At 35.7% G+C, this 13,994-nt stretch overlaps 1 protein-coding gene across 2 annotated transcripts in view; it reads left to right on the top strand.

Annotated features, from left to right (window-relative positions):
- LOC131677775 (torso-like protein) overlaps window positions 1-13,994 on the top strand; it is a 91,606-nt gene that overhangs the window by 5,341 nt on the left and 72,271 nt on the right. For both annotated transcript variants that reach the window (XM_058957809.1, XM_058957808.1), the window contains exon 2: window positions 11,035-11,515. The gene's annotated coding sequence lies outside the window, so the exon portion shown is untranslated. The remainder of the gene's footprint in view (window positions 1-11,034; window positions 11,516-13,994) is intronic.

The following is a 13,994-nucleotide window of genomic DNA, read 5'->3' as shown; positions in this document are numbered from 1 at the left end:
TTCAGCATAAGAATCGCTTAAAAACTTCTCACCCGTAAAACTCGGCAAGATTGAATTATCGGTGTGAATTCCGGTGAAAAATAAACAAATCGGAGCATCCGTATATCGTGAGGCTCAAGATTAAAAGTTAGCTAAAAAAATACTTTGTTAGAATCGAAAATATTTTTTCCTGTTTTAATACTGAAGGTTTTTTACCCGACTCTTGCAAAGGAAAGTCCTTGCCCGATTTTAAAACTTGAAGTTTATATCCGCTTTTAATATATTTGAAACGGGTTTTACGAAGCATATTCTTTTCTTGCGGCTCTTATTTTTGCTCGCTCAATTATAAACCCTAGTAAATTACCGTACAAAGTCCATCCGCCGATCAGGTCACATTTTGAAGCTAAAATCGTTTTATTTCTTATATTTAGTGGAATTAAAAAATTAAAATTAAAGCGAAACATAAAACTGTATTTTTGTCGTTGTGCGCTTGCGGGTATAGGGAAACGAACTATCTTTTGGGATGAGAGCCAATGACGCCAAATGATTTTTGGATGTCTGTAGTTTCGTTTCCTCTGACCAGGTGTATATTGCATATAGCTTAGCTTGGTAGGCTCTCATTGATATCGCATCTTTAATTATTGGTCCGTAGAATCACGAACCAGTCAGCTCATCTATTTGACCACATGTGACGATCCACTATGTGGATCACATAGGGGAACCAGGTGCTATTCGGACCTACCTAAGTAAATAGCCCTTTTAGGTGGATAGATGTGAAAAAATTTACCGGTCAAAGGTCCTAATTGTTAGTTTGAGACTTAAGCTACATTTTGGTGCCATATAAGGTTCATTTGCATGGCAGCGCGAAGCGATGATTTGCAAAACTCTACGTTTTTCCATCCTTTTACAATGTAAGGGTAATTCGGACCTCCCTGCGGGGCAATTCAGGCCGTCATTTTTCTTTACTTTTTTACAATGGAATAATATTTCCTTATGAAATATTTATCAGAGAAACTCCTTAAGAAGCAAAAAAAATTGCCTTGAAAAAATTTTACGTGGTTATTCACAGTTGTCGATTGGCATGAAGCGCCAATTTTCTTTGCTGTGGCGTGTGCAATGGTGTGCGCAGCCGCAAGCCACTGAACGGTGGTTAATACAATAGAGGTCTGAATAGCCCCGTACGCTTATTTCCCACAAAAGTCTTGCGATTTTCTGAGAAATCGAGGGGGTCCGAATTACCCCCACTGTCTTGATAGCCCCAGGTCCCCCTATGAGATGCTGAACCTCGGTTTAGCCTCAATTTTATCTTATATTAGTTCAAAGCGTTAGCTTAACTGAGCCGTGAATTTTTTGATATTTACAATATGTAAATACAAGAACAAATCGGATCTTGTGTACGCGTTTTATTACTTCGCGTAAAGATCGTCTTTTTTGTTGGAGATCTTGCATCGCCTGCTGTTGTTTGGGGGTCACCTTGTCCGCATTCTCTCGATTTATCGTTTTCGTTCATGGTGTCCTTGCTATCGATGTTGTATCGGTTTTTCCGGTTAACTGCTTTGGATTGTTTGTTGGACATATGAGTCACGAACATATATCAGCGTTTTTTGTCATTTATTCTATAGTTGGTGGTACTGGTTGTTGATTTGGAGTCAGTGGGCGCATCATAACGGTCGGAAACGCTGTGCGTAGATTCTGTTATTCCAGCATTCGTTGGTGCCTGAGCAGCAACTAAGGTTGATATTCATTTAGTTGATGTTGATAAAGGCTGTGTGCTGGGTTTGCTTGTAGTTGATGTTTTTTTCGCTAGAAGTTTTTATACATGGTTTTCTGTAGTGTATCTTCTTGCTACAGAATTGACACGTAGGGTTCTGTCCTTGATATGTGCACAGCATGATTTGAGATCTGGGGCGACATTATGGAACCATTTCGAATCGACTTTTTCATACAAGCTTGCATACAATAAACCTTTCGTTTCGAGATGCGTAATGCCACCCCTGGTAATGCCTTTTATTTCGCATTAAAAGTTCAGGTAAGAAGGAATAGGCTTCGTCACTCGCATCCTTACGACACTAGCGCCATTGGAAATACCTGGGAAAAAATTACTTAACGGATTCCACCGCTGCGTAAAACGATAGTTAGAATGAACTGATTGCTAGTACGCGGAGACAGATCGTACAGACGCCCATCTATCTTAGCATCGTCTATATAAACGGTTACATCTTGATTCTAACTTTGTCATGCTCAACGACGTGTTGTAAGTTATTTTCCTTAGCAAAACTTTCCGCCATGGCTACTGTTTTCAACATTATGGTCAAATAGTGGTTTACAATTCAGCACTCTCAGCGAATCAAGTCTCGCCTCTCCCATAACATGTGTGTACAATGAAGGTAAATGAAGCATAGCTTGCATAGCTATAGTGGGCGTTGATTTGATAACACCTGTGATAAAGAGACATGCCTCCAAACTTTTTTAGTTTAGTTTGGACGATCTTTTGTTCAATTTTGGGCCAGCATACAATGGAGGAATAAGTTAACCGTGGTCAAGGCATAGTCGTGTCGGACCAATAAGCCATCTTCGGTTTGAGACCCCAAGTTTTTCGCCGCCCACGGTGCTATAGTTGTTTTATTAACGGTGCATGTCAGGTGCGAGTTCAGTTTATTGTCCAGAATGTTTCAATTCAGTTTATTGTCCAGAATGTTTCGTTTATTCTGCATAGTTAATTATAGTCCGACTAAGAGTTGGAGCTCAATTTCAATAAGTAGAGTCAAGTCTCCTCATTGATATCGTTGGTTCAGGGTAACTTGAATCCGAATGCTTAGTTCAGATTCATGTGTCCCATTCACAATTAGGACAATGTCATCTGCATATCCAACAATATCGAAACCCATTTCAGTCCAATCATCGAGAAGACCGTCCACCAATAGTGACCAGATCAGGGGTGATGCACACCTTCCTGGGGACAGTCTCTGTTGGATGTTATAGTTGTTGTGATCTTACAACTCTTGATCATTGCAAGAATCCAGTACCCTATCGATTTTTTCACTCCCCGTTTGGCTTAGTCCTGGCTCTAAGTTAGAATCTGATGAAACGAAGTCGAAACGCAAATTCTATAACTACTTAAACAACAAAATGAGTAACACAAAAAGAAAGGCACATTTAAATATTTTTCTTTAACATCAACTGCATCAGGAAAGAACAACACGTGGCTAAATTATCCTATTCCCGGTTGTAGCGTAACAGATTAATTAAATTAATTAAATACTATTTTGACACTGAAAAAAGTGCATTAGTGTACTGTTTTTGAAACACTTCGCAGAAGTCACAGGGCGGGAGCTGCCATCCTATAAAAGTCATCGCTTAAGCAAAAGTCCACTACAGGTGCCAGCCAACAATTACCCACTGATGGGCATGAATGAATGAAGGTGGTACAGCTTAGCATTCGTTAAAGTTGCGAAACGTTCAACATTGAGCAGTCTGTCGGTTTGAAAAATATTTGCTATTTACATTCTGCCGGCGCGCGACCAGCCAACCGACCGACCGACCGCACAATAGAATTGAAAAATACTACTAGGTTTATTAGCTGCTGGGCGCGAAAAAAAAGCTTCATCATCACCATCAGGCGGTCATGTGTGAACGCGGACAAAGCTTCACCATTTCGGATGCGCGTTATTTCGATCAAAAAATTGACCTCGACCGGCACGAATAGAGGCTTGGCAATAAGCTAGAGTTCCGGAAGTAAAAATCTACTTTACGTCCATGCATGCTTCTTTCGCATTATTGTTTCTCATTTCAATCAAATGCATCAGAGGTATTTTTGTACACTTAACATATGATAACTAGAGATTCGAGACTGCATGTCACTGCCATGCTTAGTTCCATTATTATTGAGGCATGTACCCCAGATATAAAAAAGTTATTTATTTATTTATTTATTTATTTACAACCTGAATACGCTCACTTAACCCTCCGGAAGTCGCGCTTATGGCCCACTGAACGAGCAGCCTCTGGTGCCCTAAGACGATTTCGCTAGATTTTCAGAGCAGCGTGCACTCAGTGCACTAGCGCGACTTTGGGAAGGTTAAACAACTAAAAGCTCCCTAATTCACCTCAGTTCCTCTTTTCATTCTACCCATACGAATTTAACCTTTCAAATGCCTGTTCATATAGTATAAAGCAAAGAGAGATATTCTACTTGAATTTTGGCGTTGCTTATACAGAAGTATTCTATACTTTTTACACCAGTTTTGCTACGACCCTACCTCTTACAAACGAAGCAAAGACATTGGTACCGATTTAAGCGCAACCCATTGTTCGCATCAGTCGAGCAACCAATGCAATAGTATGTAGACTAACGAGATGAATTAGGGATCATTTACCCTAGTTTGATTTTAAAATGACCATGCCTAACATTTGCCAGTGTGCTTCTTATTATTCTCATTTCATCCTCATTTGCCATGTTCGGAAAATTCAATCCGACTCGGAATCTGTCGGTGTTTATATGAAGACTCTGTAGGTACCATAGATGGTAGCCGGCGTACCTACCAATGAGTTGTGCTTACGGAACCTTGAAAATGGAGCCGCTGTCGCTCTCGCCAATTTTCTGGCCAATGATTCAATTTCAGTTCTCCACTTAACTGCATACGTACGGATCTAACTCAAGGATGTTCGTGCCCGATCAGAACGATGTGGTTTAATTAATTTGAAAAACAACCGAGTGGAAGTATGAAATAGGTTTTTGAACCATTCGGATTCCATCGAGGAAAATACCCGGTTGGCAGGTTGAGAATTAACCACAGTTTGTTATTAACACTACTGTAAGTTTGAATTGTAGAACACTATGTAGCACATATAATATTCAAAATGCGAAGGTTGGTTTGACGCTACACACACACTCTAAAAGAGTGTTACCCTTTGCAGACACAGTCTCCACCTGTTTCTATGACAACCTCATTTTTTCGGCAGTTCCTATAACGTATTGTGGTGTGAAAGGAACAAACCCAACAGTGTAAATCTACCTTCGGAAGTGTTCTGATCGCTGTTTCAACATGCAAGTTAATATGTAAGCATTCCCTATGGATTTAATTTGAATCAAGTTTGTGTAGCTGAGGGATTCCGTGAGAAACCGGCCGAGTACAAAATACGACCATCGTCGATTGGAACGAAACTTTAAAGATTACTGTATTTTATACATGAAAACTTTCTGAGAACGAGTTTCAGGGAATAAATATTTATGTGAGAAAAAAATATACACTACTTGTCATTTTTCACAAAAATAGAAATTTGTTTAAAAATTTAAATGGCGCAAAACCCCATTTTTCTAATTTTTTATATTTTGTCAACAAAAACCCAAAAAGACAAGAAACATTTTGAAGATGATTGCATCATGATTGCACGATGGAGAACTTATCGGTAAAAAAGTTTTTCTAACAAAAACATGTTTTTAAATTTCATACTGATTGAAGACACACAACTGTATTTTAATACAGAATATAATTCTAAATATCATTTGAATTCAAAATGCATTTAACAAAACATTTTCAAAATGCGATAGTTTTCGAGATATTTGGAATTTTGTTCCAACAAAAACAGTTAATTCGTGTGATTATGCTCTTTTTAAAAGTTATTCGCGTTACCCTATCAGAAAATGTCAAAAATCAAATTTTTATCGCTTTAAAGAAGTAAAAGAAACTTTTTTAGTGTATTTGTATCATGGCGAAGCTTTCAATAAAAATATTTTCCTAATAACAATTTTTGATTTTGATTTGAGCAATTTATACTATTTGCAGTCAAAAATATAATTTTCTTTTTGAATATGATTCTAAATGATATTTTAGATCAAAATACTAATCACAAAAATTTTCTCAAAAAAATGTTTTGTTAAATATATTTTGATTTAGAATGATACTTAGAATTATATTTTGTAATAAAATTACAGTTTTGTATGTCAATTAGTATGAAATTTAAAAACATGTAGTTATTGTAAGAAAATCTTTTTTACCGATAAGTTCTTCATCATAGAATCGCATTCAAAATGTTTCTTTTCTCTATAGGTTTTTGTTGACAAAATATAAAAAAATAGAAAAAATGAGTTTTTTTGCAATTTATATTTTTAACACAAATTTTTATTTTTGTGTTGCATTACATATTTTTCAGTGTATATTTTTTTCGTACACAAATATTTATTTTAGTTTTGCTAAAATGTGTAGTCTTCCATAGCGGTGAAATGAGTAAAGTTTCATAGGAATCTAAGACGGTAGGTGACGATTTTAAATATTTTCGGACGGACTTTCGTGGAATTCCTCGTCTAACTCCCATCAATTGGCGTAACCTTTTTCTTTGTGCAATATGTATAGATTTCACCAGATAGCAGTAGATGTGATTGAGTCTTATATCGCATCAGTACGAGACCTTTGTGACAAGGTATTACTTGAGGACACTGTCATGATTTCCGGAGATCAGGATCACTAAGACTTGAGTTGGACATCGCATGAAAACGCCATTCAGGTTTAAAATGCAGCCTAGTTACCGCCTGCTAGCTTAACCCTTAATTAGGCAATGCTGTTTTAAAACAACATTGCGAAAACTGTCTCAAAATCATCGCTGTAACGTGTTGAAGCTGTGAGACAATTTCGCCAAAATTTGAAAAAATACCTTCTGTAGGTGAAAATGCAACTTAGGCTTGCGGAAGTCGTGTACCTTCAGTATCTTCGCAATGCAGTAGTAATATCATTCAACACGTTGGCCAAATCCAAGCGTTTCGGTTTGTAGAACAACTTGAAACACGTGGATGAAAGTGACAACGTTGGTCGTTGGAATTCGGATTCCCGCGTATATAGAAAATGACTATATAGATGTAAAGCTACATGACCTATCACCTCGTACTTCCTGAGCCAATTGCAAAATGCATGTCGCAATACGGAGAAAAAGAATCCGTACACCTGATGTTTAGAGAAACTTCTTCCTGGGTACTCCTAACGGCATATTTGTAGTGAAGATACGGGTCGAAAGACCTTCTATTCCTACTTGACTATAAAACTCAAAACTCATGGAACTACAATTAAACAAACAAAGCTATGCACCCATGAGGAGCAAACGCTTACATGCAAGTACAGCATCATGGAAACCCTTGTGCCGAACATGCAGAGGAGAATGATCAACCGATTGCCAACTATCCACGGCAAACCAACCTAATACAGAATTTTCAGAATCACAAACGGTGGCCAAATTTGTGGCAGCTGTTCAGACCGTAATTTAGTCACTAGGTACTGCTATAGACATTCAAATATTACTAAAAGCGAGAGTCTGATGGTTCATTTTATTGTCTACAACTTTGTGGAAAACTTTATATCGATCTAAAATCGCTCGAGAAAGTTATGACAATGTTATCAAAGTGTGTATCTACATAGGGCCTACTGGTTAAGAATTAGATTTACAAAATATTCATTTGTAAAACAATGGTTTGCTTTAGTTGAACATTGTGCTCAGAAGAATTTGAGTATTGACAAAGTCCCACCTTTTAGCGGAAAAAACAGAACTCCATATTTCGCTGGTTCTTGACCACCAATGGTATTTTATAGACAAGGAGATATGGATATATTTGTATAAAATTGGTACTTTTTGCCAAGGTGCTGGGTAATATATCAACAGTGTTTTAGTCGCTAATATATTCGTTTTCGTTCCTTACTTTTCATTTCTTCGCTCATGTAATCTTGAATCAACCTCCTTTAAGCAACCTGTAAGATATATTTGGCTTAAAATTACTTAAACAAACTCGATTAGATATTTAGTCATTTGACTTGATTTCGATTGAGAATCCTGATCGGCCGTTATAGAAGTAATGTAAGGATTATGGATAGAAAAATAATTCAATGAGATTTGGGTTAAAGTTTAATAAATTTTCGGATAGAATCGAGGACTACTGTTTATCGAACGATATAGCTGTACTCAAATCACACTTTGGATTCAAAAGGAACACATTTCACATAATCTAGGAGAAAATCGTTGAAGTCTACTGTCATAATTCTCTTTGAGAAGAAATTGCTGAATCGCTATACACCGAATATAAAACGCCGTAGTAAATGCGAAATAAATATTTTTTTCTGTTGTATATAGGGGCTCAGGGGGTTCAATATAAAAGTAGATATAATGTAATATAATATAATATAATATAATATAATATAATATAATATAATATAATATAATATAATATAATATAATATAATATAATATAATATAATATAATATAATATAATATAATATAATATAATATAATATAATATAATATAATATAATATAATATAATATAATATAATATAATATAATATAATATAATATAATATAATATAATATAATATAATATAATATAATATAATATAATATAATATAATATAATATAATATAATATAATATAATATAATATAATATAATATAATATAATATAATATAATATAATATAATATAATATAATATAATATAATATAATATAATATAATATAATATAATATAATATAATATAATATAATATAATATAATATAATATAATATAATATAATAGATAGAAAATACCTTTAACAATCTCCTGGTCCTGGGCAGAGTTGCCAGTCTTCTTAATATGTGGTTTTCGTTCTTCTCCAATATTATGCTAGAAATCTTCAATTGAAAAACTTGGTGAATTAACTGAATTTATGGCCCACCTTGATGTTTTCCTGTTTGTTTGGCGATTAATGACTCAAAAATTTCTTCATAAAGGGAATTATGAATCTTGGTTTTGACCCCTTTTGCTAAGATTATGTGAATTGTGTTCCATTAAGAAATAAAATGCGACTTGGGTAGAAGCAAAACTCTGCTTCCATACATTTTGATGAACAGGCTTATTATTTGCTCACCCAATGTGCACAAAGAGCGAAATACACCGATGACGTATAGAGCAGCACAAAAACACTACGTTGTGGAGAACGATCGCACAAAGAGAAACTTGAGAACAAAAATGAGAAATGCACCAAGAGCTGCAGAATTTCGCGCAAAGAGTCACCTTGAAGAGCCACTTTTTGTGCTTCCCCTCACTGGCAAGCAGGTAGGAAGGCGAATCAAGTTTTTTGGTTGCCTTCTCTGCTTCCGTGCGCTTGGGACCAATATTCACACTAAAGAGCCTCTTTATTTCTTCTCTTTGAGGTGTGCAGTCATGGATAATGTAATGTGGGGATGTACGTATGGGAGAAACACACATGTATAATGTACGTATGGGAGAAACACACATCGGAGTGAACAGGTTTATTGTGAAAGAGAAGAGCGGTGGTTCGCATGAAAAGTGCAGAGAGCGTTTTCTATTCTTCTATTTATTTGCTCTGAGGTGCATTACATCTCTGCTGATGAATGAAATCTATCCCAAAAGAAAACAAACATGTACACAAAAATCAGAGAGTTTCTCCTTTTTCAATCATCTTTATTTAAATATTGACAGTGACAATCAGGATTATCAATCAAAAGTTGCAATGAAATTCAACATTTATTGTAACGACTTGAATTGTCCCATCGAGTTCATTCAAATAGAAAGTTTGGAATTTAAGCCAATGTATTTTACCAGATAGGATATAGTAAGGAAGAATAATAATTCTAAATTACATTAACCATTCCCTAGAATGAGGAAGGAAATTAATAAGAAGATACGAATACACGATAGAACAAATGTTTCTGTTTACTATATTAATCAACATCTTAAAAAAGGTAAGATAAAGATTGAATAAGTTTGATTAATGCTTCTCTATATCTCCTTGTTCATAAAATATCATTGGTAGCCAAGAACCGAAGGAATCTGTAAATAGATTTTTTGGTTTACTGAGACTTTATAAACACTTAATTTTATCTGAATACGCTGGACAACTAAACTCCACAATGTTTTGTAAGTTTTTGTAAATCGACTTCTTAACCAGAAGGCTCCATGTAAATCTGAAAACGGATACAACTTTAATAACTTTCTCGGATGATTTTAGATCGAATTGTAGTTTTCTGCAAATTTGTAGACAATGATACTGTTTATCAGATTCTCACTTTTTGTATTATATGAATGTCTATAGTACCACCTAATGGCAAATATGTGGACTAGGTTCACTACAAAACTTAAGTTTTCAAACAAAAAACTATAACATTAAAAGTTGTTCTGGACCCCAACCCCCACACTGATTTTTTTTTTGCTTTTGGTTGTGAATGAAAGAAAAGAGTCCATTCTTTCGCATCCTGACGTTTTAGAGAGAGATGCCGATTTTTTGTATCAATAAAGACACAGTGGGCCATGGGTCCAGCGCCCGGCACAAAGTAAGAGTGTACCGAATACGAATGAAGGGACAAGCACAAGATGGAACACCAAAACACCAAAATGCCCTAGAACCTTAAATTTTCGTGTTCTATCTAAGGTCGGAAAGATTGAAATTTTTAACATTAGAAAAACTGCAAAAACGTATGATTTGAAACATGGAGCAGAAATATTATTAAAACTTAGGATTTTTGGAGACAAAATTACACGAACAAAGGAATAAACTAACATTTTCTGAGAGCTAGCTCAAAAGTTAATGTTACATTTCTAAAAAACCAGTTTGTTGTGCAATGAATGATACTTTCTAAAATACGTTCGTACTAGACCCAAAATCGGGATCTTTTTTAACTCCGCCCAACCAATATATATTACCGAAATCATAAATGAAGCTAGTAAATATAATGGAAAAATGCCTGAAACGAAACGTGAGTCCGACAACTCAATTTCTTCTCGCTTGAGCTTCAAAAGCAAATCGATAGCGGAAGCTGAGTTGGAAATAATTGCCATATAGCATATGATTGGTTAGATAATCGACTCACACTTGCCGGCTTTATGGCAAGGCTAGAGGCTCCTCGGCCCCCATCCGACGGACCTTTGATAGAAGTGGAGAGCATAATTCACCAGTCTTTGGGACCCACAGACAACATAAGCATCAAACTGTATGATGCAGGCTCTCTTTCTAAATCTATCACAAAATGATCACTTTCATTCATTTACACACTCTGTTTTCCTTCTTTTTTTTCTAGCCACGAGTGTCAGTTATGAAGAGCTGCAGAAGAAAAACATAGAAAAGAAAAGTGCATACTGCCGCCACAATCTATCAGTGCCAGGCCGCCGAAACTCACATCAGCCGCAGATTCCAAGAAGAAAAGGCCCTCCCTCCGACCGAAAGTGTGGGCATAGAAAATGAGGTGAAGTGTGTTGCCAGTCCCAGAAAGGAGTTATTTTAAACTACTTTACGGGGAACAGAGTGTGTTTTGCTGCTGTTGCTAAAAATAAAGTGTTTTATGTAAAACAAAAATAAATGGTGGCATCAACAAAGGTGTGGAGAGCTGATAGTGACGTTGAAAAAAAGCCGAATGAAAGTGAATTGGAATTGTTTTTTGGGTGGACGCGCTGAAATAATAGATGCAGACCTAGCACGTGGAATCAGGTGACGAATTTGACTGCCAGTCGGGTTATTTAGGATTAACGGAAATCGCGTTCAAATAAGGTTTAGAATCACAGGTAAGATATACATAAAACAAGTTTTTCGTACAATAATGCCCCAACAGGAATTTGAAAATATAGGCAAAATAAGAAATTTAAGCCGTTTCCTTCATTCAAATTCCAACCGGAACTACTCGCACAACTCACTCGAAATTATTGCGATTATATTATACCAGAAATGCAAGTACGGTGGAAAACCGATCTGCAGTTGCTGTGACATGCAATTTTCTCTAATCGTATTAACAGGAGAGTTACATGTCTTGCAACTAGAACTCATGACTAGTTGTAACCCGCCCACTTGAAATATGCGATACACTTTTCGCTACTCATCAACAGATGGCGCACTTTGTAGGGGTTGGATTGCAACATTATAGGGTTGGTGTTAGCATCGCGATTTATGCGATTTCCAACAAGATTAGGAGTTTTTAACAACATTAACACTTAGTTCACTTTAATATTAGATGGAGCTCAAAAACAATCAATTTTCATTGAATGGACCTTGTTCACCATGGGGGATCCTCAGGAACAAAATGGAAGTGGATATAAAAACATCAGAAACATTTGCTTTTGTTGCTTTAGGTTTACCCTAAAACTCGTCCATGCACACCTACTATCACTTAGCTTGTTGCAAAGAGATATAACGTTTTAAAAATCATGATTTTTTAAAGGTATAATATAAAGGTTTTCCAAAGTATTGGATTCAAATAAAAAAAAGCATGTTCAATTTTGGACCTCTCTGAAGGCCCATCCGAAAAACCAAAAAGAATTTAATTTCATAGAATTAGAGAGATTTTAAAATTAAACCCATCCGGACAAATTTTCAGTGCTCGTCCTACATATGCTTAAGGGGATGTTCTCATTCAAATGATCAAAAGTAAGCCAAATTTGGATTTTTTGTGGGCCAATGAAAAACCACAGGTGGAGACAATTTTAGGATTCAAAAACATATATTTTCATTTTTATTTACAAATTTATTTTCACCGTTTTCTATGGTTGATTGATAACTCACGGCAGCAGTAGCACCCTCTACAGATCAAGTCGTGAAGTACGTTCTCAAGATCTGTACACATGTACAGTGCAACGCGAAGTATTCTGGGAACGTGCATAATGCCAATGAAAGGTTTCTACCTGCGGCGAACGTCTCGAGTCAAGAGCGTTCCATGGCGGCCAGGACGCCGCATTGTGGCAAAAAAGTATCAAAAATGCGACTTAACTCAATAGCTTGATAGAAGGCTAAGTGTTGTTATCAGCCTCTTTCCGAGAAGTACAGCCAGGTTTAACCTCACACTTGAGTTATGGGAAGAATTTCGGGTAAAACGGATACACGTGTTTTGTCCGGTCATTTGAACTATCTTCTATCGATTTCCTGGATTATTATTATGGCATAAAAAGATTACTTTTGATCGACCGCTTTCTGCTTCTTTCAATAATATTGAGTAAGGTGTATCACCACACTTGTGTTATGTGAATGATTGCGGCCATTCCCACTATCTTCAACAAATTCCCCGGATTTTTATACATAAGAAATACTACTTTTCATCATCCGCCTTCAGCCTCTTTTCGAGTGTAGCCTGTCGACTGTTCCGGAATATTTTGTAAAATGGTTTTCGGCGATTCAGTCAAATAATGCAGCACAAACGCCGTATGTCTATGTTGTCCATCGTTTGGACAATTTATTTTGTCTCCGCAACCTATTATTCCTGTGAAGAAGACAAAATAAATTGTCGAAACGTGTGCTGCATTATTTGGTTTAAAAAAAGAAGTTTCCATGTTAGAAGCTTAAACTTTTCTTTTATTTTGAAGTCTTTAATTTAAATATGTTTTTTTTCATTAAAATATGTTTTTTCACTTGAGAGATATTATCGCACAAAGTCGATTCAGTAGGCGTCCCGAGAGGCGTGTTAGAAATCGGCTCGATAGATTTACATGTAAATATCAAATTAAAGGTAACTTCAAGATCAAGATCCCAGAAATTTGAAAAAAAAAGGAAAATTTACCATTTTTGGATAAAAAGCAATAAAAATTAATGTTGGGTTTTCAATAAAAAATAGTAAAAAACAGATGTTTTTTTTTAATTTCTTAAGATTTACATTGAAATACTTGAAATTACCTATAAATTGATATTAAATTATATGAAAATCGAGCAAGCCGTTCGCCAACTGAAAAGGCATGGCGACTTGCGCCTTAATATCTCTCAAATGAACGAATAATTTTTAACGAAATTCAACATATCTAGAATAAAGGCTGCAAAATAAAAAAATAGTTTAAGCCTGCAACATGGAAACGTTTTTTCAACAAGGCGCATCCATTCGTTATGATCTTGACCATTTTTATGGGTTGCCTTTTTTGAAGAACTAACTCTTAACAAGAATTCACTCTGAAGACACTAACTCTGTTGCATTTATGGTATGGAAACTCTTCCATACAGTTTTCTTTCCAAAAAATTCATTTTTTGGCTTTACCTCAAAGTAAGAACTCCTTAAGAATATTTTGCTAA

The sequence above is a fragment of the Topomyia yanbarensis genome, chromosome 1 (assembly GCF_030247195.1).
Source record: "Topomyia yanbarensis strain Yona2022 chromosome 1, ASM3024719v1, whole genome shotgun sequence".
Classification (NCBI taxonomy): domain Eukaryota; kingdom Metazoa; phylum Arthropoda; class Insecta; order Diptera; family Culicidae; genus Topomyia; species Topomyia yanbarensis.
Note: the sequence above shows the minus strand (reverse complement) of the source record. Positions and strands in the feature narration are given on the sequence as shown.